This window comes from Empidonax traillii, unplaced genomic scaffold (assembly GCF_003031625.1).
Source record: "Empidonax traillii isolate 1590-97213 ecotype Southwest subspecies unplaced genomic scaffold, ASM303162v1 scaffold125:size1524877, whole genome shotgun sequence".
Taxonomy (NCBI): Eukaryota; Metazoa; Chordata; class Aves; order Passeriformes; family Tyrannidae; genus Empidonax; species Empidonax traillii.
In genome coordinates, this window is record NW_020955318.1 from 442,416 (window position 1) to 464,682 (window position 22,267).

Below are 22,267 nucleotides of genomic sequence, written 5' to 3' on the forward strand. Positions count from 1 at the left end.
ACTTCAAAGTTTAACAACTCTTTCCATTAAGAAATTCCTCCCAGTGTCCAACCTGATCCTCCCCTGGCACAGCTTGAGGCTACAATCTCTCGTCCTGTCACTAGTTGTTTGGGAGAAGAGGCCAACCCCCACCTGGCTCCAACTTCCTTTCAGGTAGTTGTGAAGTGTGATAAGGCCACCCCTGAGCCTCCTCTTCTCCAGGCTAAACAACCCCAGCTCCCTCAGCTTCTCCTCATAGGACTTACTCTCTAGAACCTTCATTAGCTTCGTTGCCCCACTCTGGACTCAGTCCAGCATCTCAATGTCTTTCTTGTACTGAGGGGCCCAGAACTGGACACAGTAATCAAATTGTGGCTTCACCAGTGCTGAGTACAGAGGTAAATGAGCAAAGTTATCAAGGATTGGGCAGCATGCCTGAGAAAACAGTAGTTAAAGCCCAACAATGGGATCACAAGCATCTTAACATGTTACACTTGTTATAGCTAGTCCTATTGGACTAAAGTACATTAAAAGCAGAGTTCATATCATCTATAAAATAGTTATATTGTAATTGAGATAATATGAACTACCAAACACTAATAGTTTAGCTAATAATAAAATTTTTGACCAGTGAATTCTTGACCACTGTGGTTAAAAGCTTTGAAAACACTTGTGCTTCCTCTGAAACACTGAGTACAGCTATATGCTACCTACTTCAATAACTACTGACCTCAACAGAAAAAAAACATGGCTCATTTCAGGGGGAACACCTTGCCAGATTTGGGATTGTACCATCTCTGGACAATGAAGAAGTGTGAAGGCCCCCTTTTTTTTTTGCACCTCGTTGGATGACACAAATAGCAAGCTTTAGGCACAGTTCTGGCACCAGGATTCATTACCTCTGCTCCAGGAAAACCTGTTTATATCAGTTGAGTCCATGGAAATGTGAAGGAATATGTATTCAGAGGTCTGCAGATGAGGCTGAGATCGTAGGTGTATCATAACTATGGTATGAGCTTTATAAAAATCTCTGCAGTGTGAGGAAGAAAAATCTAAATATTGATTGCAAGGTTTGATCAGTTGCATTTTTCAGATGAAATTTCAATCTGATTTGTCATGTTATTGATTTTTTTTTCCTTGCTCTTTGAGTAATTATTTTCAGTTATTCTTAGCTGATTCTTCACTTTGAACTAGTATCAGATATCAGATTTAGGGGTTTTTATTTAAATGTGAGAAAATATTCAATTTAAGAAGGATTATAAAGTCAGATCTGAAAGAGAAAGCTGGTATGTGTCCTTCTGGGAAGACAACAGAAGCACTATCTACTAAGGTAGAAAGGCTGTTCAAAAGTGTGAGAAAAGTAGAACATGTTTTATTATGTTCAAAGGTGCAAGATAGCTTATCAAGTCTTTAATTCATCACAAGCTTTACAGTGCTATTTACCTAGATATTATTTCCAAATATATCCAGAACATTTGTAAATATGTAATGACATATCTTTATTGCAGTAGGTGTTCTGCATGATTCAGCAGGATATTGAGTAGTGTATTCAAAGTTTGCGGTTATATCAGTAACGGTTCATAAATGTGGACAGATGACATACTGAAATAACTTTCTCTTCTTACTATCTTCATAATCTGTTTCTATTTTTTTTTTTTGTTCTTTCTTAAAAAGAGATCATAGGTAAGGTTAAATGCCTCACAGTTATTGAATCATTTAGATGGACTTGTTCTGAAATCTGTGTCTATTGCCTCTTGTCCCAAAGCACACCTACAAGAAGAGCCTGGCTCCACCTTCTCTACACCTCCCATTCAGGTGTAGAGGTGAAGGCAACAGTAAAGTCTCTTCTTACCTTCTCTTCTTAAGGCTGGAGAGACCAGATTCCCAGTGTTTATATCAAAAACTTCAGCTCCCTGAATAATTTGACTTTAGAACTCTTCAGGGTTATGAGGACAAAATATGATGAAGTTATATTTCATGATGACATAACTGGGATTTCTTAAATGATGTTACAGAAACTGATAAACATGATTGTGTTAGGAGAATTGAGGAAAAAATCTTATATTATGCTCCTCTGATTAATTACAGAACTGGGAAAAATAGCAGTTTAAAAAAGATTTAAGATATTTGCTTGCACAAGCATTACTCACAGCCAGCTTTATTTTTTAAGTATGCAATTTTTCTGTCAGTCTATAATGTGGTACTGTGACTGGGTAATACATCTTCAGGCTTTACAGACTCTTGGCATGACATGCTCTTTGAGACAGTAGATCTTAATAGATCCTTCTGCACTAATCCTGACTAATGAGCAGATGAATAGTTAATTAAAAATGCTCCACACAGACTTAGTCAACCATTGCAGCTTCACCGTGTTTCCTGCTTTCTCATAGATGAACAGAACTTGCATTTTTTCCATTAGATCATGATGGTTCAAAAAGCTCCATTATAGTTTACCAGATCACTGATCTATGAACTAAACAGTATTTAAATATTTCTTGATTTGATTTACTCAGTAGTATATGATCTTCTGTGCCTTCACTGAAACCATACAGTAAAAGAGCCATTATGTCATTTCTTTTGTGACTGATCTAGCAGATCATTAAGAAGTTTTTCATTCTGTAGGAATTAGTCTTTAAGGGCTTAATTTTTTTCTAGTGTTCTCACTGCTGGTGCTCTGCACAGGGGGATGCTGTTTAACATGGATGGTTCTTTAAGTGCAATATGTACAGCATGAAACCATAGGCAGCAACCCATATCAAGTTAAAATGAGGTCTTTTCTGTCTAAGGAGAATCCTGGTTTTATCTCCTGAATTACACATTCACCAGCTTCTGATGACACAGCACATTTTAAAAGTGCTGGCAGGTGTAAAAGGATGCAAAATGACAAGAGTTTTGAGTCATACCAGAAAAGAAAGTAACCCTTCCCTCCTTACTGAGCTCTTAATAAGATTCACTGGTGGATAAAACTTCTGGTAATGACCAACGGAAAACAAGGAAAGAACTCTAAACAGTTTTAATACCCCAGGCCCAGACCTACAAGTTCACCCTGAAGTTTTACTTTTAAAAATATACAAAGCTCCAAAAACTTGCCCACAAATGTTTTGAAGAGCCTTCAGTTCTTTAATACCTTGAGGTAGGATAAAGAGAGGATGCTGCTCACATTTTCTCAGAAGATACTTTTACTGATAATTTTAGAAAATATGGGAGAAAATAACACATCTTGGCAAAAGTTTAAATGGGTAACATACAACCAAAACAAAGCATTCCCTAAAACTAGAATGCTTACCCATAGAACCTAGGAAACTCCAACCCACTTGGTTTTAAGTTACTCAAAATATTAAGAAAATACATTAAGAGAAGAATAAGAGAGAAATAGCTACTGTCAGAGTGTCCTGTGCAAGTCCAGCTTTCACACGATGGAGGTAGGTATCAAGAAAAATGGAGACCCCTGTGCTGCTGTTTTTATGTGCCCTATCCCCCTGTGGCCACCCCTCCCTGGTGGGACATCTGGCTCACTGGCCATTCTGTGGCTCTGGGCTGCAGTGAGGGGTGGTGTAGCCATTCAGAGCCTGGGTTAGAGGCCCCAGGGAGTGTGTTGTGGGCAGTGCTCCCAGGCTGCCTTTGACTGACAGCAGCTCCAGGGCTGCCCTGTGAGGCTGGGGAGGTTGCCATGTGGGATATGGCCTGACCTCATCTATCTGAGATTCAACCTGACCTTTCCCCCTGGACAAACACACACTAGAGTTGGTTCCGACCCAATAATTAAATAATCCAGTATCTCACAACAGCAAGAGTGGTGTGACCAGACCTATAGAATTTGGATTCAGTTGCATAAAGATCTCAGTCATTCTAAGACTGCTTTTTTTGCGATTTAGTATTTAAGACACTTAGTCTTCAGTAGCAGAGGAATAGTCAAGTCTTCATGTAGGAATAGAGCAGACTCATATTTTCCTTTAGAGAAATCCACTGTGTTTATGGAATAATTGTTACTCTGATGAACAATGACTCCATCTTGTTTCATTTAGCCAAAAACATCTTATCCTTTCTCCAGCTGTGCAATTTTAGGCTACAACTTTAAAAGATAAGATATTTTAAGAGATTTTTCTCTAACCTTTGAAGTTGTTGTGCATAAATGCTGTACACAAACAATTCATCTGTGAGAACTAAAGCAATGTTTTTCTGAAGTCAGAGTGATTATGGGGTGGAGGGGGAAGGCTGACTCTTGTTTCTTGCTGTTGTTTAGATGTGGTTCAGACTGTCCTTGCAAATTTGTTAAGAACCAACAGGAAAGGCTAAGCTAAAGACTTGCTAAAAAAGGCAGAAGATGAATGGGAGGACACTTGGGGCAAAGCAGTTGGTCATGAGAGAATGTGAGTCCCCAGGTACTCAGTGCGAAAGGGGACGGGGACCACCCCCAGCCAGGGCAGGAGGTAGAAGGTCACCCATTTTGGTGTGTGGTTGTGCCTCCCTGGAGAGAGACACGCGACTTAGATGATTTGGTTAATAAAATAGTTTTGCTTAGATGACTTTGTCCCCTCTCAAATTTATCAAGAGGTATTTCTCACACACCCAAGCAAGGATTATTGTTATTTTTGAACTACCAATATTGTATTACAAAAAATGCATCAAGCCAGTATCCTTGGTCAAGCCAGTCACTTTGGATCAGATCATTTGCCATGATAATGCAAGGTGCCATTTGCCAAAAGTAATGATGAATTCCAATGTTCATAGTTTTGAACAAAAATTCAAGAAAACCTTTTTACCTTCAAAATTTTATATGGCTAGAAATAAATACCAGGTGCTCAAAGGAAAACTACAAAAAATTACAAGGAGGATGATTAAGGAAAAACATGCCCATGCCAGAAAATTCTTTACATAAAACATTGCTTAGATCAAGTATGTACCTTAAGTGCCAAAATTTACTTCCCTTTTGGTTTAAAAATGTGTTCTGTCTAATATAATGATATTTCGTGGAATATTTTTCTGTAGTTCAGATGCTTCTCACTAGAATCAAATGCACTGGTTAGATTAGGTGAGAGTTTCTTGGGAGATATTTGCTCAATTGTAAAAAGTAACATTGTAGACAGAATTACCAAACCAGTAGAAATTAGGAAGAAATGAGTCATGGTCATTAACTTCCTTTAGGACTCTCATGTGTCAGAACCTAAATGTTACTCCTTGATAAATTCACCCAAGGTATAATACTGTACATGCACTTAATAGCAACAAATGCTCTATTAGTAAAGCAGAACATTTATAAATATGATAAAGTTAATACGAGAGCTGAACGCCTGCTAGGACTGACTGTTTTTACTACTGTGATGTCCAAGTCTAAGGCATCTATACAGTTACATTTTACTTCATTTTGAAACTCATTAAAAAAAAAAGCAAAAGTGTGTCTAACCAGCAAGAGGTATTATCTTCCTTCCAGAAGTAAAAAAATGCCACGCTGGAAAACTACAGGGACACTGACCAAAGAGCAATAAAGAAAGATCAGGAGAACTTCTGAAACATTAATGATGTCCTTCTGCCAAAGCTTGTAAAAATGTGCTAAAACTTTGAGTATTCATGAACATGGCAGCTTGAGATTTACCTCATCTCATCAACTCCCTGGGCTAAGTTTTCACTTACCCAATATTTTTCCCAGATGGGATCTCTATAGGATTATGAGAGAGAAGAGGGAAAGACGTACATTCCTTAGCCAAGACATAATTAAACAGAGTTATCAAGGCCAGACCTCTGACTGGGCTGTGAAATCTACTGCCAGATGTTGCAGATACATCTGTCTAAGTACTAACAGGATCACTTTTATCATAATATCTAAGCATTTCACAAATATTAATGGATATTCTCTCTGGGAAAGGACTATTTTTTCTTACTACCATAGTATAGGACAGAACCGGACAAATAACAGTAACAAAGTGGGTATTTTTTGAGTTTTGCATTTTGCTTTTAAGCATTTTTTATCTGCCTTAAACTCTGTGAAGCCTGAAAATCTATAGACATCTAGTTGCTTCCACATAGCAGACTCTTTCCTCCCTTTTTCTGTAGCTGTTGAACAAGAGGGCATTGACAAATGGTCAACTATTTACTGAGCATTCACTTCAATATATTTTTAGTTGTGCTAATCTTACATAGTGTCATGGTAGCAACTGTGGCCTACAGGTTGAAAAACTAAAAGACAGTTATCAAGGATCTTATATACAGACATACATACATATATTTACAAATATAAACCAAAAATATTAACAATAATTAAATGTGCATTAAAAATTAAATGTGTATGTGAATATATATATTTTTATGTCATTTAAAATGTGGACATACGTATATCTGATATAGGTACCTTATATTTCATCTATTTCATAACACATGGGAGTTGTTTCACATTTTTTAAGAGTTGTCCATCCTGAACTTCCTGCACTATACTGAACATGATGTGTGAGAGAGAAAATTCTGCTTCTTACATTACTTGGGCATTTCACTGTGCACAGGGGCAGAGAAAATGGGGAAGGAAAGGTGGGGAAATGGCATCAAATCCTATACTTTGTGTTCGAAAACTGCGCTCTTCTCTGCAAAGATCCAAGCAGGCTTTTCTTAGACCTCCCAGACCGGTGAAGAAGAGTGTATGTGTGCATATGAGAGCAAAAATGGGACACTTCCATCAGGTTTGGCATTAAATAGCCAATAACTGAAATAGCACCTGTAAGAGATCACTAAATGTAAACATCCAGGTGCTGCAACAAGCAAAAACATTTATTTAAATGTCTGCAACACTGCCAGCTTCTGATGTCCAAAAGAGAGGCACATTTTCTTCCATTTACAGAGTAAAATGGAGTTGGTCAGACTCCACCTCAGACATGAAGACCTTCTCCAGTGACTAGCAAGGGAACCCAAATGGCTGTGTAGACAGGGTACAAGTTATCTTTGAAAGCTAAAGGGTGGTGGGGGAGTGGGTAGAGAAAGTTCCCTAACTCGGCCAAATCTGAATTATAAACCATTTAAGGGGGAGTCAGTGCACCCTTCTGCTCCCCTTGGGGGACACACGCTGAGCCAGTCCCAGAGTCTGCCATGCATATGCTGAGGTCAGCTGCGTGATGGATGTGCTGACTCGGGATGTCTCCCCACTGACAGCTTTGGCAGCTGTCAGTCTCTGCCAGGTCTCATCCTTTACACTCTGAGCAGGGAAGGTTGGTTTACAGAATATGAAGACTAGGCTAAAGTGTATTAATCCATTATGTGTTTTCCTAAGTATTGCTTGCCAAATTCGATGATGGCATCACATATATCGCAGACAGGCACCCGATACTGATTGAGCTGGCATTTCTGATGCTGGCTGAAGGTGGAAGCTCACACGTGAATTAATGATGCTACACAAATACTTTTGTTCTAATAAAATTGCTATAGCTGCGTAGAGTGTTAGGATGAGTTTTTGAAGAAGATTCTAGATAAATTACAGTTTGTTATTAATAATTTGTTAGGTGTACACTGTATGTAACTGTAGACATAATTATTATATTCCTGATGAGCTTTGTGTTTTACCACTCTATTCTTATTGGTAAAATAATCCATTTACTTTTTTGCTCCTGTACCAAGAGTTTGGTTAAACCTTGCTGGAACATGAGAGATTATTGAGAATAAGGGGTTTCTTTTTGCATTTGAGTGCAAGTTTTCCCTTACATTATATTTTTAACTTTTAAGTACCTTTTTTTTTTTTTTTTAATTCACTTTAGAAGATGAATTAGTTTCTGGCCAGGAAATATATTTACAGTTGCTAAGCATTTCCCTAACAAGTGAAAAAAACCCCTATTTCGGGTCCATTTAGCTGTCAGTAAGCTCTGATGCTGTCACCAGAATAATATTGATATACTTGTGATATTTATATATTTGAAAAGTATATGTTCTTTGGACTTTGTGGCTTTTTAAAATATGTTTCCTAAGATTAGTTAAGTGTTTCCTGTGATGATATATAATACAATTGATGCTGTAAAGTACTTTACCAGGCCCTGTGGGGACCTGCAAGGACTTTTAGCACCAGTGTTTTCTGACCATGTACTGCATCTGGGTTCTTTACTCTTTTCAAATCAGAAGAGGGAAAACAGCCCATACAGAGCTGCGTGTGCTGGGAATTATGTTTAACTATGTTCATTGTACTCTTGGAGGCAGAGGTAGAATTTTGTTTGGTGTTTGCAAGTTAGTTGCCAATTATTTATTTAAAACTTGTAATTAGTGCCAGAGAGGTTGAAGGCCTTGGCTACATTCCCCAGCAAAGCAAACACATAAAACAAAATAAATGTGGTTTGAGGTATATTCAGTGCCTTGGAGGGAAATATGCCCTAGTTTAATCCTGATCTTTGATTCCCAAAGCTGTTCAATTCCAAGAGGAACAGAAGATTGTCCACATATCAGGCTGTTAACTGTCCTTTAGGTATTCAAGTTACTTACTCATGAAATAATTCATAAATTCCTCATTAATGCCAATATTTTAGGTCCTGTGTTAGATGTAACCCTCCACTGTGAGGCAATGGCTTTGACCTGCTGGAAGCCAAATCAACTCCATCAGGTTGCTGGAGCAATGCACTGGAAGATTTGCAATTGCTAGTAAATATTTCTTTACCCAGAGAGAGTGACCCAAACTCAGCAGTACAGATTAGTTTCAGAAAAAAATACATATAGTACTTAACTGTTTAGTTCTTAACATCCTGTTCTGTTTTGTGCAGAGATAACTCAGACAAATCAGAGGTTTCACTAATATTTTCTTCATTCAAAAAACTTCAAAATGGGATTCAAAAAGCATTTTATTAGCTAGATTAGGCTTTTCCAGGGACACATTACTTACAGATTATTCTTCTGCATGGTCAATAATGGGACTTTTATTATGTTCCTTGGGAAACTTTATAACCAGTTAGTGAATTTTATCATTAACAAACTTGTTCTGCTTGTCAAGATGACTTTTTTCTCTGCACAGCTTCACTCTGTTACACTTAGTTGTATCTTCCTGTGTTTTAGTAAACAATTTTTTCTATGCTTTATAAATATTTCTAAAAAATCACTTGGCAATCCTTTTTAAAATAGTTTAAAAATATTTAAATAAAACAGGTGGGCCTCAAGCACTCATTTTCACATCTTTTAGCCATGTGTTTTCATAAAATCCTCTGTATTAAACAGATCTGCTACTCACTGAATATGTTCTATTCTCCTTTTTAAATCACTTCATCTTTGCAGATAGAAGTCGCATTAATTTCAGTTCAGAGCAGTCATCAATAAAAAGTCATTATTCTTATGAAGTTCCTTTTATCTGTGTATCCCAGAGTTTATGATAAATATTACACAATCAATTCCTTCTCTGCCTCACTGGCAAAGGTGTGTAATGCTTCACTGGTAAAGCTGGAAAATTAAGCGTCCCTTAGGACTGTAAGGTCCTCTGACTTGAAGTTGCCCAGTTCAAAAACCCTTGAAAATCAGGTCACATGGTTTTCAAGTTGAATATTCAAAAAATACAGGCCAAGGAAAAGAAATTTCCAATTTGATTGCATTCATCTGCTTCACGCCCACAAATAAAATCAGGCGGGCACATGCTTACACTTTAAAAAGTGTTTGTAACCCCTTAACTTCAACAGAACATAAACACGTAAACACATTCATGAAGTAAAAGTACATTAGAACTGTATAATCATTTAGGTTGGAGATGATCATGGAGTCCAGCCACTAAGCCAGCACTGCCAAGCCCACAACTAAACCATGTCCTTAAATGCCACATGTACACATCTTTTAAATACCTGCAGGAGTGGTGACTCAACCAACTCCTGACTGCATAGACACCTAGTGTCCTAACTGGGAACATACTTTACCAAGTTACACATCACTACCATTTGAATAAAATTATAACATTGCTTGTTCACAGAAATATTGGTGTCCCTTCTTTTCTGGTATTAGATAGGAATTGGAAAGGACCAAAAACAATGCCCAGAAGACTCATTACAAATGTGTCTTTTCATTCATGACATCAATGACCCAGAAGTCTGAAAGCAGGCATTCAGAACAAAGTGGTCAAGCTTTCAAGGTTAACTACGTTAATCCCTGGTGAATGACAAGCATAAAGTCTAATCACTTCTAGCTGACAAACAAAAGAAATCAGAATGATCCACCTCTTACTTTAAGCAAGCATCCCTCACCATAGTAATTGATGCCCTCTAGTTATTATCTCATTTATTTTAAGAGATATCCCTTAATTCATTTAGATGTGGTAGGGGTACAACCAGGGCTAAGTAAGCAACATCTGCAAAACTTTGTGGGTGTTGCTTACTTTCACTGCAATAATTCAGTCTCAAAAAAGCTAGGGACTTTTGACAATGTAAATCAAAAACATAAAAATGACAATTCCCTTTCCTAGTTGCCCTGAAGAATTAAACAACCAAAATACAAAGTCCTGCCCAGAGCTCACAGTTCCTGCAATTGCTTCCCCATTTCAACAGAGCTCTGTCTGCAGGGGAGTGCCTAGAAGGTGTCCACAGCCACCTCCTACCTGTTCATTCATTAGGTCTCAGGCTTATATGTTGCATAGTTTTGACTGTGGGCCATTCCTGAGGAGCCTTACCTACACTGTGATGATGATTTGTTCTGACACATTTGTGAGAGAGGCAGGGCTTTACAAGCGAATTCAGGTAACAGCAGTTATGCAGTACATTTAAAACCAGAATACACTAAAAGATGTGTTTGCAGAAACAGTATAGATATGCTATCAGCTGCTACTGAAATGGAAGGCAGTTTTGAGACACATTTCCAGAACAGCCGCTAGCATCCTGCACAGTAAACTATTTGTTATCTAAAGATTACTTTGTCCCACGGATTTATCACAGGCTGAATACTGGCTGTAAGGGTATTTAGTGTCTACTGGTCTGTTCCATATACGTATAGAGCAGTCAGCGAGCATGTTCTTAAGAAGCATTTAAACATTATTTATATGTTTTTAATTGACTAAATTACGGCCCAGTACATGGCTTACAGCCATGACAGCAATCCTGAGGGAACAGTCCTTCAACAAATCAAGATGCAGCCTTCTAGCTGTCTCATAAAGATAGGGCTACCTGCTCCTTTATTCATTTCATGCCTCTGAAGACATTATTAGAAAAACATTATTCCTCCCTTTTTGTAGATGTGCACAGCAAAAGTCAAACAAGACCTGAGCTAGCCTTTTCATTCTTAAACCAACCGAAACACAGAAACAAGCAAAACGTCTTAACATAAGGGGTGGTAACATAAAACCTTCAACTTGGCAGGACAAGACGAGTAACAAGAACCAAAGATGCCATCTTTAGAAAGCAGATGGAAAAGAATGTTTTTTAAATATGCCTTTACACATCATTTGCTTCACCTCTTCGTTTTCCTAAAACCATACCTGAACATGTGCCCCTCATATTATTTGTTCACTTTACTTCTGTATTAACATATTGTTGAAATGATTCATTATTATTTGAATAGCCTAACCTTGCAGGTCTTTTAACACATATAGCATATAACCTTATTTTTATTGTCTATTTCCTAATTAATAGAAAGTAAAATTGCCCTTTCTGGGCAAAAATCTATGTGTACAGTCTTACCGACAATTCATTCCCTTCTGCCACACAGCAAAACTTCTAATTAACCAGGACTCTCAGGGGCCTGGTTAACTTTTACTTGCACAGCTATATTGCTGAAAACTGTAATATGGTCAACAACTCCCTAAAAAGAAGAGGCTTTGCACTTTCTGGAATGAGAGAAGAAATGGTTTTGCATGGATCAGTAAAGATAGCAATAATTGCCATAAGGCTTACTGCAATTTATGCAGAAGAAGTCTCTCAATTGCTCATAGTGGACTGTCAGATGTGAGACAGCATGCAAATGGAGCAGATCATAAAAATAATTTCTAGCCTGGATTCTTAGAACAAAAATCTTGAAACCTTCCTTTATTGCTAAGAAAAGTAGGAATAGAGAAAACAATGTGATTGCTGGAAATGTAACAGAAGTGCATATTGTATTATTCATACTCTTTTACAGAGCTGCAACAAGCTAAATAATACAGTTTCCCAAGATTTATGCACAGCTATATCTTGGTAGAACAAAAGGTTCATAAATTGCCAGCAGCATATTAGTTTTCTTTCGGTTTAGGAACAATTAAAGTCTTGGTTGAAAGGGTATATCTTTTCCCATGGATACTGGTGCCTTAAGCTGTGGAAATACAGAAAAGTTTCCAGTAGTTTGTTGGGTACTATACAGTTAAAAACTAAATAAGGCATTGTCTGTTTGATTAATTTCAAGACAGCAATGAAAATATATTAGGAATATTTGGAAAAGAAAAAAATATACTGAAATAATATAGTTTGAACTTTGACAATTACGGTAGCTGCTATCATATCATTTTTGCGAAGCAGAGAATACTTGCTGACAGGTAATTGCATAGGTCTTTTACTGTGCACCTCAGCAGAGTATGGTATATATGATATTGAATACAGAGTTTCAAACACTCTCAGTCATTTTGTGTCACCTTCCCAATGGCATTCAGTTTTCCAAGACATAGTTCACTTAGGTAATTTTGAACACGTAGAAGTACTGCAGCATATCCTCCCAAAATGGTTACCTCCTACTTGGCACTTGAAAAGATCTTAAAATGGTTTTTAACTACCAGTAATTACCTATATGCATTACGTGTGGGACTTATCTCACCTAAGTTTAATGGTATGAAATCATAGAATTTCTCATCTAAACTAGTTGTCTTATGCAAATATCTTAAGAAAACATCATCTCTCAAATAACACTTCCTGATATTGATCTGTTATAGTTTTATAGCATTTCGAGCATTTTCCTCAGCCATGTTATGGGCTTCTCAGAATCTTACTTAAGTCAAAGCAAGAGCCTAATTTCTTTGTGAATGCAGTATAACCTGCTCTCACGAGTCTATAAACTCAGCATCTTGCTTAGGGACACATGATCTTGATGTGTCAAAAATAGAAAGGCTGGATGGACTGACTGCAGTCATTTGAGACATCTCTTATGAGGACCTCACTGAGATATCCAAGCGTGATGATAAAAGGCAGGTGTCTCCAGTTCCCTAGGTTCTTAAAATGGCCTGTTATTGAGGGTGAATGAGAAAATGCTGATGGTAAAAAAAAGAGGAGATCCAAACTGTACACCTGCCAGTGACCTGTCTACCTTTATTTTTTGTTTTTAACTTACATTACTGAGTGACAGTAGACATCCCTCTTTCTTTTTTCTTTTTTTTTTCTTACATTGCTGCTCCACCTGTTCCTCATCTTGTTTTACTTTGCTTATCTTTAGGAATTATGTCTTGGAGGGATTTTCTTGCTATTCAGTTCTTGACTGCTGAAGATCAGTGGCTTTAACATTCGCCTGTCAATGGCAGATGTTTTTGTAATCTCATGTTCCATACTCAGAGCGCTGGACGTTACCGTCTTGACATTTGGCCTGAGATTGAGGATTTACTATTAGTGTTTCCCCAGGAAACTGACACTTGATGGGCAGGTTACATAATCCATGCTTGGATACGTTTCTTAGTGAATTGATCTCCATTTCAAATTGACGTGGGCGAAGACACAAATGTAGTAGATCACCATCTATCCCTCACCCATGGTGTATTTTAATAAAATGCAACATGCATCTCAGTGTAAGCTATGAAGCATATAAATCTACAACATGCAGCTTGAAACTTGCTTACAAAATACCATGAATGCCTTCCACATTTCCCTAGTGTTTGTTTACTTATGCAGGAAGTCTAGAAAAATATTTTGATGTATTGCATGCCATAATTTTAAACATTACTCAAAATGTTCCAAAAGACTTTTAGTGAAAGTTAACCCACATCAATCATGACCTTGACATGAAAAATTACTGCCAACCTTTAAATATAAGAAGGAGAAGGAACAAGCATTCTAATACTCCTGGCTGGCACTGAATTGTTGAAAACATTTAAAGTGTTATGCACATATTCTGTCTACACTGAAATAATATAAAAGGAAGAAAATCATTTATTACCTTGGCAAACATAATTAAAGATCTTTTATCTTTTCAACTTATAGGATACCAGAATGTGCACTTTATATAGTAGAATTATATTTAGTAACCATTGTATTAGTAACTATAGTAACTCTTTCTACTTTAGATTAACATAGATTCCAATGAATTCCCAGGGAGCTGTTCAAAGTTAGTGAAAATATGCATTCAGGCTATGACTTTGTACCATATGTTGCTCCTTCCCTATTGTATTTCCCCTATTGTATTGTTATCCGAACAAAAAGTGATACTAGACTAAGCAGGTTGACCTGATTTTCTTGTATTCTTCCTATGAAGGAACAACAAGGAACTACATGCCAAGATCTGGTTGTCTCACTGAATCTGGATACAAAAATCTTTTTATTGAAGAAGCACAAACAGCATTGTCTCCAGCTTTGTGCCAAAAATTCAGTAGTGTGCCTACCAAAGTGTCGAATGTCTTGTAACTTCTCTAACAGAAGTAAACTTTATCAAAAGTCTGAGACTTACATCATCATGTAAAATTCCCTCTATCTGTTGTTGCCTAGAGATCCAGGGAGATAAAAACTCTCACCAGGCCAACGTAGCATAGATAAGATATAGAGCAGCTCTTTTAATGAAGGCCTTCTGGCCACAGAGTACAAAAGGCGTGTCCACGTACAGAATTCTTGCACTTTTATATCATATCTAATAGGGACATCCAATCCTAAGACCCCCTTTTCCTTGGTACCACCCTCAGAATTGCCCCACTGGAGTTCCTCAAGTGATCTTGGGCCTTCTATCTTGTTTTGTCTACCATATCTCTTGTTATTCTGGTCCAGGTGCACATCCGAATGGAATCCAATGGAATGTTCTTGCTACATATCTATTACCTTGAAAAGACAGTTAAAAGACGGTAAAATTGAAGCTTCAGGAACATGACACACAAACTGTGAGAAAGTCTAATGGTCTAAAGTGAAGGAAAACTCCAGCTACATTAAAATCTACAAAAAGCTAAAAATCTTAAAAATTCTGAGACATCACTCTGGAGAGTTTTGGTCAATCTGATATACTTGGACACAGAATTAAATATGATTCAAATGAGGAAATACTTTTTTTGTCTGTTATTATAGAAAACTTCAGCCTTGAAATATTTTAGCTGTACATTCCTCTAGACTGTATGCTTTATAAAACCTTGTTATTACTAATCCAGCTTATTTCTAAGCCTTGATCCAGAAAGCCTCTTTATATACAGATTTTGATTTTTTTTTTTGGCAACACATCTAAATCATATCTAATTTATTCAAAGTTCTGACTGTGGTTTTTGGTCTCTTACAGCATTTCAACAAGTTGTACAAACTATGAAATTTTATGAAAATATGGCATTTACCTGAGGATATAAAAAACTGCTCTTCTGCTCCATCTGACTTGTTATTCTTCTCTTGCAATGGTCAGTCACCTATAAATGTTCTATCACACTTTTAAATCATTCAGTTCACTATCTTGTAGGAAAATAGATGAAGGCAATTTCCTTCTGCTCACAGTGGTAGCTTTATATGCCTAACTTGAACTCTTACTCTCAATGAACTAAAAGCATTTTAACTGAGCTAGTTAAAAAACATAGAAATGGCCAGTATTCTTGAAATAGCTACCCCAGGGCAGGAATCAATTGTACTGTTAATTTGAGAAAATCAGTTTCCAGAAAATATGAACAATGATCACAAATAAGAAAATAAATGTAACCAAAAGCTAATGCAATTAATCAAGGAGTTCTTTTCTGTGATGTCTTCTTACTGCCTGAAACATAAATGTAAATTTAGTATATGTCAGCTGTATTAATGAGAAGCCCAAGACAGAGTTTTTAACTATGAAACTTCAGTACAACTAGCAAATTGAAAATGTAAAGGAAAACCTTTGTAAAGGAGAAGAGGAAATCTGTGTGAACACATGTTTCTCCTTGGTTTATTTCTCACCAGCAGTTGCTGGTTCAACTGGATAACAGCTCTTTCCCAGCATCTTAAAGAACTAGTCAGCCTCACAGCCCTATCTTATGAAGGAAGAGAGAAGGCTGGTAGGACAGATACTGACAGTTTTTCCTCACTCTTAGAGTTGATCACCTTTGCTTTAAAGAACTCCAAAGGCTCTCATGAGTTTTAGTTTTTTTATTTGTCTGCTTTTTTGGAAGATGCTTGTGCTGGTTTTGACTGGGATAAGTATTTTTCCTCATAGAAGCTGGTATGGGGATATGTTTTGGATTTGTGCTGAAAACAGTTTTGATAATACAGAGTTTCTATAGTATATTATTTACATACGTATAAAATCTATATTACATATAATATAGAGTTTATACAGGTTTTTTTATTGCTCAGCATTGCTTACACAGAGCCAAAGCCTTTGTTGCCTCTCACCCCACTCCACCAGCAAGGAAGCTGGGAGAGCAGAAGGAGTTGGGTGGGGACACAGCCAGCACAGCTGACTGCAGTTGGCACAGGGGATATTCCATAGCATGGGGCATCATGAGCTTCATATAAAGCTGGGGGAAGGAGGAAGAAAGGGGTGGGGATATTCACAGTTGTGGCATTTCTCTTCCCAGTCACTGTTATGAGTGATGGAGCCCTACTTTCCTGGGAATGGGTGAACACCTGCCTGCCCATGGGAAGGAGGGAATGAATTCCTTGTTTTGCTTTGCTTGTGTGTACACAGCTTTTGCTTTACCTATATGAGAACACGAGTTTTCTAGCTTTTACCCTTCCAATTCTCTCTTTGATCCCACTGGTGGCTGAAGGAGAGAGCAAGTGTGGGGCTTGGTTGCTGGCTGGGGTTTAACTACAGCAATGCTGAAAGAATCTTCTCTTCTGCCTGTTTTCAATAATTGCCTTGTAATGGCAAGGAGCACTTCAGGAGAATCTATTGGCCATGTTAGATTATGTCTGACCACTAGACTGATGCTCTGAAGGCTTTAACTCATGGGATCCTGTGCCATAATTTTTCTTCCACTTCATTTACAATATTCTTATTTTTAGAATCAATGTGAGACAGACCCAATTATACTTGAAGTTCAGCAGCATAAAATAGGTGTCTGAATTTGACTCTTGAGTTATTCTAATCATCATTTTCACAATTTGACATAATTTACACAATGCTATTTGGTTTTAAACACCCCAGGCTCAAAGTCCCACGTTTAAAAGTCAGGTATTTTCAAAAAAAACCCACAAACATAAATTACTTGACATTATAGTCAAGTACCTCTGATATGTTATGTTCAGCAAATACAGAGTAACATGTAAGATTATATTTCTTTGTAGCTATATTCTCCATTATTATTTTTTTCTGAATGCTAGGAACAATATTCCAGAGTGAAGAGGGACTCTTTATATTTGTGGAAATTTGAAAAAGCTGCTGTAAATTTGAGTTTTTCTTTCCTAGCTGTATTTAAGTTAATTTCTATCTGTGCTTCACTGTACCTCTCTTGGCTCCTGTCCTTCAACAGTGATTTTCAGGCTCCTTGCAGATGTGCTCCACTTGACTGAGTCCACAGTGTTCCAACTACAAATAAGTGGGGACCTGAAACCATGGTGCTTTTCTGACAGGTTTCTTCGTGGGGGCTATTAGCAATGAGTTTTAATTGTTACAAAATTATTTTGCAAACTCTAAGTACCTGTCTGAAACTCAGTCTCCTAAATACAGGTCTACTAGGCTTTGTCTGGGATTTACTGGAAAGAAGCACCTTCATATGTGCAGGGAAGTAAGTCTGGTGCCATTATAACTCTAATGGTTTGAACACTGGTTGGATTTATTTTATTGTATATGCATGAAAAAGCTGTGCAGAGCAAATACAGTGAGTCTCTCAGAAACCTGCAGACACCTGGCAACCCTGGAAGCCTGAATGCTACTAAGCATACACAGTGGAGCAAGCCAGGCTAGTGGATGTCAAAAATCCCAGATGTGGATTTGTTGACCAATAAGGAGTTACAGGCAGTCCACAGCCAGACTCATGTTACTGTGTGTGTTCAACAGCAAACAGACTTGCAGTGTGATGATATCACATCATGATGTGCTAGCATCGAGAGTAAAAATTATTCTACAAAACAAAGAGTATCTTTGCAGACGGGTTATCATCTGGAAGAGGATATGTCCCACTCATATGGTGGCTCTGTTTAAATAAATAATAAGCACATAATGGCAGCAAAAAAAATATCAACAAAATATTGATACATACAGTCAACTTTAGTTAGGCAAGATACTGGGAGCTGGGATAACCCAGAGGAGTTGAAATGGCCTCACCAAGTCACACTTAACATAAGTTAAGCCTTACAGGTAGCACATTTTCCAAGAATGTCCGTCCTAAAAATATTTTTAGCTTAGAGCACCTTTGGATAGGTGTAATTTTGAAGGTATTAACTGAGTCATATCTAGAATTGTGACTAAAAAGTCCTTCAAGAGACTAAAATGTCCTTGCTTCTTTCAAGTACAGAAGTTGGAAGGAAAAGACCACCAATATCCTCAAGGAACCTCATGGTAAATTTTGACTTGCATATGTGTATACAAGTACTATACCCATATATCCCATTGATGTCAGAAGAATATCAGAGTTGAGACCTGCTGTGCATATCTGACAGGATTTTTTTTTTACTGGAAAGATTTCATAGTATCTAGAAGATAAAAAAATTGGTATGAGATTCGGTCATTGTTTCCAGAGCTGTATAATTAGTCTTAAATGTTCTAGTTACAGTCTTGCTGTGGATTTGCATGTGTAACTCCTGGTGATTAAAGCAAAACATGAAGAGCAGAACTAAGCTTTTGCTCTGTGTGGGAAGCAATATATGAAACTGTGCCCACTGAAATCACTGGGAGTATTTTCTTTTCTTTGCTGGGTCAGGATTTTCTCCCATGTCTGGCTAAGTACTCAATAGATTCATTTTCAGAGACTCTATTCCCTCTCCCTTTTCTCCTGGTTAGATAAGATAAAGTATTTTCAAGAAAAAAAAGTAAAAAGAGAAGTAACCCAAATAAATGCATAACTTTGATATCCTACTTCTCCCTGGCATAAAAGGAGAAAGAGAGGGTTTATGCTCATACTGTAGTCTTGATTCTAAATCCAATGTAAATATAGAATGAAATGTAAATCCGTTGGTTTTTTGTGTGGTGAATTTTACAACATTTTTATTATTGATTCAGTTATATGCTGGAAAGTGTCTTTCATTGAAAAATCCATAAGCAGTTGAGGAAGGAGTTGAGGTGATGTCTTTGAGTCTGCTAAAGTTCAAACCCCTTTTGTATGTAGCCAGATAAAATCCAGGAGTGGAAAAAATGACATATACCATGTCCTTCTCTGATCTCCAAGATTTTATGACATGTTTGCCTTTAGACTTCTAACTCCTTGGTTACATTTCAGTTGAGTTCTCCCACACTGTGTCACTGTCTTAAGTATTTTTCACTTTTCTAATGTCAATAGCTCTTCTGTTGAGAGGACTCAACAGGAAGTGGATGTAGGGAGTATGAGCTCTGATGAGATCCTTTAATCCACCCCTAATCCCACTCAATTAAAACTCCATTGATGACAGAAAAATCATTAAGTGCTGAAGAACAGGAAAATGAGTGAAAACAACCCTGCATGAGAAATTAGATGCACAGCTTTTAACAGGGGTGTCCTGCTCCTTCTGCAGCACACCTCCTTTCTGTGCCATCCCTGGCAAACAAAGCCCTTAAACTCTTACAGCTGAGCATGTAAAAATGTATAATCTAGTTGGCAGCTTAAGTAATGCAGCTCTCACTGTTCAGGGAGCCTTATGCACAGAATACGTAATATCACACGTCCCACTGCTAGGGGAGCCGAAGTGAACTGGAGGCTTATGTGAAGGGTTCATTCACTGACTGTTCTCTTCTATAAACACATAGCCCTAGTAAACTGTGCATCCCTGTTCAACCAATGCACTGCCGCTTATCTGTATATTTCTGTAATTAATTTTCACAGATGCAGTTTGCAGAGATAGAAGGAAAAGTACAAGTGAAAGTGACAAAAAAAGAAAAAAAGAAAAAAAGAAAAAAAACACCCCCCATCATTCTGTTTATAAATAAATTGAATAGCATTCTTTCCTATTTTTTAATGTAAAAAAAAAAGGATATTTTTTGTGGATATTTTTACATTTAGTGTGTCCATTTTTCTGCTTTGCGTCTTTTGTAATGAAACAGGAGGAAAAATAAACCAAGAATGCAATATTCGATTTTATCTTTCCCCTTTGCCACAACCCTCTCCTCCAAAACCTTCAGGTGGTTGGTAGGTCATAGTGAAATTGGAAGCATAGTAGAGGATGTATGAAGAACTAAGGAGCAGCAGATCTGAATGATATTTTCCACTGGGAAACGTGGGAACCATATGCTGTAAACGTTGAGTACAGTTAACATGGCTTGAAGGAGCATTAAATCCATTTATCCTGCATGAGCCCCCTCTTCCCAGAGTATACACACATGGGTCATGGAGCCAAAAGCAGTATAACAACCAGCTGGACTTTGTTAAAGGTTCTGGTGGTGGCCAGAGGAAAGCCTTTGATAAGTCTTTCTGCAAGTCTATGCTGAGAACTTACACAACTGCAGTCTTGATTTTTCACGGGTTCCCAATCTTTATTGTCCTCCTTTCTTGGCCTGAAATATCCCTGTTTGGAATCTCAGATAATCTTACAGACATAAGGAATATATGAGGTAATTCATAGAAACTTAAGACCCAAACATTTGTAGACTTCTTGGACGTATTTTGTTCCCCCTGTGTGATTTTTCACTGGAAGGAAATATGTAGGCTTCCATCTTTCTTCATCGCTGCTTAAAAATGGAATGGCCTGGTACTTTTCCAGGCAATCTGTGTGCACCTATAAACTGAAATGCAGCTCGTAAACATTAACCATGTTGAAACAATACACTCGCTGTTTGCAATCACATTATAAACAACTTAGATGTAAGACACAATTTGTAGACATCTGTAATGTCACTGCACGGGGAAACCCAACCTCCACACCTAAACCACAGAGTAATTATCAGCACATATATATTTTGACTTGCACATAAGCTTTCAAGTAATATGTATATCATACCTATGACATTGTTTTTAATAATGTCATTTTCATGAAATAGTGGTGGCATTAAAACCTCTGACCACTTTTACAGTCCTTTAATGCCTCTTCTCCCTACTTCTTTGGCACACACTCACTGCTGTCTACTTCAAACTGCAGATTGCCAGAACTTCTTTGCTACATGCTTAAGTGCCTTGTTCAACGCCTTGTATTTTAATTCCTATGTAGTGCCCCTAGGGGTTGCAGTAAAAACCATAACTCATGGGTCCTGACCCTTCAGATACTTTCTAGTACAAGTAATACCCACTAAGGCTGGTAAGCACGTCCAAGAGCAGGCTGATGATTTGTGCACTTGGCAAACAGAGGCTCAAGAGATTCTTTAGAGGTTTCACTTCATAAACAGGAGAATGTTGCCATGCTTGCATTCCCTGACATTTATTTTGATATAACGAAAAGCTTTTGAAAGATAGGCAGTTTCCAAGGATTGAAGTACCTTGCAAGTTGCTTGTAGATCTCTCTTGGACAGCTCAGAGTCGTCCTGCTTGCTCGTCAGCCTCCAGAGCTGTGGTCAGCTGCTGGTCATCAGCCTCAGCTGCAAAATTACAGGATCTGCAAATCTTCCACAACTCCTCCAAGTTCTATTCATAGAAATATACTAGGATCTACACTCAGTGGGTCTGGTGCCAGTGATAATTTTAGAGGGGACTTGGCTGGTTTCTTCCATCTCCTTTTTTGAACTGTTTTGATGCAGGTAACATAAGGTCAGAGTCAAGACCTTGTGGAACAATTTCTCTATCATATTACATTGCAAACTTGTTGTTTTTAGCACTTACTCAATGCTGTTGCAGAGCAGTCCACTAACAGACACTCTGTGTCAGTTTATTTTGTGTATTGTGAAATAAATTAAAAAAGGCGTCTCTGCTGGGTTTTTGCAGGAGAAAAGACTACATAATTTGATTAGCCTTATGAATAAAATTCTAGACTCTGATTTATTTTCTTTAAGTCAGACAGTGAATTTAGTTACACAGTCCTTCTCAGGAGTCAGAGAACACGTATGAGGAACATGACACTCAAACGGGTGCCTGAGGTGTCAGTTCCTTTATCAGCTCAATTACAGGTATCCTGGTTTCCCTCCTCTCAGTTTTCCCATTTCTTAGACATGGATGAAGTTCCTCATCAGTTGTATGAAGGCACTAAGATCTATGGGTAGTCAAGCTACT

The 22,267-nt window shown here is 37.7% G+C and overlaps 1 long non-coding RNA gene across 1 annotated transcript; it reads right to left on the minus strand.

Annotated features, from left to right (window-relative positions):
• Positions 1-1,250: 1,250 nt before the first annotated feature.
• LOC114057298 lies at positions 1,251-21,646 on the minus strand. The gene is made up of 4 exons (XR_003571181.1): positions 21,541-21,646; positions 20,174-20,853; positions 2,334-2,341; positions 1,251-1,262 (listed from the first exon to the last, which is right to left on the minus strand). It is a non-coding gene; the product is annotated as an uncharacterized LOC114057298 (long non-coding RNA).
• Positions 21,647-22,267: the final 621 nt, after the last annotated feature.